Genomic DNA, 3,795 nt, shown 5'->3' on the forward strand with positions numbered 1-3,795 from the left:
AAATTACAGAAATAAAGAGAATAATTTTAGGTTAATTTTCTGTGTATTTCTCTTGTGTAATACTGTTACATTTATACAGGAAAGATAAAGAGAAAAATGAGGAAACAGATAAGGAAACAGCTATACAGGATATATACTACTACCATAATTAGTATATTCTGTTCCTATAATTACTCTGCTAAATATGACTATTTTCTACAATACTATATACCATATGGTATATTTGGTCTACCAAATATGTGTAATATTCTCAAATTGAATTGTATCCATTTGGTGTTACTATTTTGTGTATATTCCTTTAGTTACTTTTGTCGAAAGCATAGAGGATCCGTCCTATAGTGGTGTACGTAGAATTTTATATTAATGTTGATTTATAATCATAATTCGCAACTAATGACATATATACCCACTGTTTTTAGCTCGAATATCAAATACATGCTCTTTATATTAGCATTTACAATAACAATAACAAATATAATATAAACCCACAAAGTTGAATTTTTTTTGTTCGAACACGTATGTGATGCAATTTCTTATTAAGCTTGTCATAAAAAGAAGGGGGAAAAGAACAAATATATTTTTGAATTATCGTAAATACTGAATAGTATGCAAATATCATATGTCATACTTTTGGGACATTAATACTCCTATCATCTAAAAAAAAAGCATATATATCCTTTGTATTAACGAACATACACGTGTCATAATTTTATCCACAGATTTGACATTTATTAAATATTGGATTGATGGATAAAATTGTTTCACGTGTCTCTATTTAGTCTTCTGTTAAAGTGAAGGAAATATATACTCTAACTTTTAGATGTCATGAGCACCAATATCCTATAAGTATAAGGAATATAACAAATTACATTTGAGATCCCGAGAAAAGATTCATATATAGAAGAGTAAATTAATTTATTAGGATAATGATATGAACTTGTCTCTTATTTCTTAGTTACTGAGATTAATGAGCTCCATTCTTTCTTTTTTATTTCTACTTCTTCCTTGGAAGGATTTTGTCACTAGTTTGGAGGTATTAGAATGATGAACTCTTATTATAATTGTATGCGTAATTCGAATTATCTATTTCAATTTAATATAATATCATTACAATATCTACATAATATTTACAATAATTTGAGGGTATATTTATCCCTTTTTCATTTAGAAATAAATATCAAACTTCTTATTTATTCTTAATGAAATAATTTATGGCTACAAACATCTCTTCATTCCTTATGTGTATCAAATTAAAGTGTATCATAGAAAGTGAAATAACATAGTAGTTAAAAACCTATACAAATCTATTCATATTCATAATTAAGTTCTCGATCATGACCTATTCAAGGACGAATTTATAGCCTAGTTTATGATGCACATGAACTCGCATATATTTTTTAGAATTGATTTAATATTATATGTCAAAGGAACATGCACCGATTCTCACTTAATATACCATTTTTCTTTCTATTTTTTTTAATTATACATTCATATTATAGAAATTTTAAATCGCTCTCGCCAAACAAAGTAAATACACATTTTACTATATATTCTTTTCTCAGAGAAACTAAGTGAGTACCAATAACTACCCTTTCCCAACTGCAATTCACTTTAAAAAATGGGACCAAAAATTTTGTGCCATTTAAAGATGTCTTGTAAGGCTCATCTTTAACCTCCCATAATGCCTTGGTGGGTGGGATATAAAAGTACCAATGACCCAAGCTAACACATGGTATGGCCACCACTTCTTTTATATTACTAGTTCACCACGGGTATTATATTCATGAATATTTGATGATATGATTTTAAGTGATTTTTCGGAAAATTTTAACGAGACATTTTGTAATGAGTTAGAAAGAGTATTATGTATATGTCATTGCTCTTGTCGTGTCATTTAAGTATTAGAAATGTACTCGAGGGCAGGTAAAACGTTAAACTGAGACACCTTTAGATATAAAAGGAGAATTTAACTTATATACATGGATAATGTAAATAATATGTTTACTTCGTCAAGAGTTAAATAATAAGTTTTAACATGTTTATAGTAAGTTAAATATCATTTTCATCTTTCTATCAATTAATTATTACTGTTTGTAAAAAAAACTCATTATATATACATATGGTAAATGATCTGATTGTGTAAATATGTTTTTACACATTAATATATCGAAATTACTTCATGGTAGTGTGACTTGTGACCCTTTGATTGTTGAGTGACAAATAAGAGTGGAGCTGGCATTTATTTTGTACATAATCATTAAATAAATATCTTTGGCATATTATCCCACCATATGTATATATATGGAATAATGAAAAATTCAAGAGGGTTATTTTTACCTTTTTTAAGTTTTCTTTTTGTACATTGTGTGTGGGTAAACAAACTTCTTGAATTTTGATTATGCATACCTTTTTGGTAGAAATAATTCTTTCTTACCATCCATAATTTTCAATATTTTTCACTAATTTGGTGATATATTACTAGCAAATATAAAATTAGGTATGAAATTTATCAGTAATTCTTAGTTAATTCATCGCTAAATAGCTCCTAGCTAATTGAATTTTCATATAATTTATTTTTTCACTAATTCGTAACTAAATATAATGAGCATGAGATTTCTTCAGTTTAACATTGAAAATTTAACAGTCGTTGATTTTATATTTATTTTTTTATAGTGATAGTAACCCTAATATTTGGTAAATTAATTAATTGATGTAAAGGATTGTCAACATCTTAATTAAGTCAAATTAGTCTTTCAAGAATTAATTTTTGTGTCATTAAGATAACTTAATATGAATGCAAAAAAGTTTGGAGATGAGTACATACTTGTGAACAAATATGATTGATGGTCTTTTTAAGATGGTCCTCTTCAACTTTCTTGTGAGAGCTTCTTTTTATCCACTTGCTAATACAACTAAATTTTTATTTTTCTATTTTTTGCTAAAAGATTAGGTGCATTTTTAGGTAGTAATTATTAGTCTATCATTATGTTATACTTACCTAACAAATAATTAACTAGTATTTTGATCTACATTGACTTCTGCTAACCTAAATAATTCCTAGTAACAATAGTAGTAAATACTTTAGCAATTTAATTACCATCAAAACTCATGATATGTATAGCTGGTTTTAATCTAATAGACCTTAACAATTTTTTTTTTTTGAGGCTATATCATCATCAAAGTTTGTACTAGGTGACTTTGTTCTTATAAAATTTATTTTTACATTTTTCCCTTCTGATGTTGAACTTGCTCGTGTGAATGTCATGTTTATCATTTTTCACGCTCAAATCCTATAAATCATTATGTTTGACTTGTTCTTATTAGTTCACCTTTATTTTTCAGACTCGAATCCTCTAAATCATTATGTTTAACTTGTTCTTATCAGTTCACCCTTTATTACGAGCGTCACTGAAAAATCAAATAAAAAAAAGAGAAGCATATTATAAAGTAACGTAGTAGTAATTCAGGATATATATATATATGGTGTATATGTGTTACCAATGAAAATTCAACAAATTTGAAAAGTTATCATATAATGAATTAGATCTCAAGTTTCAATAAATTTTAAAAGTTATCATATGAGTTATATGTACCTCCACCGACATATCCATTTGGTTTTTTAATAAAAAATATCTCATACTTTAATTCTTTTATATAAAATCTGCGTATACTCTATTCTTCTTATAATTCCATTTCATAAAATTTTACAAAATATATGTTATTATTATTATCGGAACAAAGTGATGTTTTTGAATCATCATATCATAAAAATGAAAGATTACCTTGTCATTATAT

Source organism: Solanum pennellii, chromosome 8, assembly GCF_001406875.1.
Source record: "Solanum pennellii chromosome 8, SPENNV200".
Taxonomy (NCBI): domain Eukaryota; kingdom Viridiplantae; phylum Streptophyta; class Magnoliopsida; order Solanales; family Solanaceae; genus Solanum; species Solanum pennellii.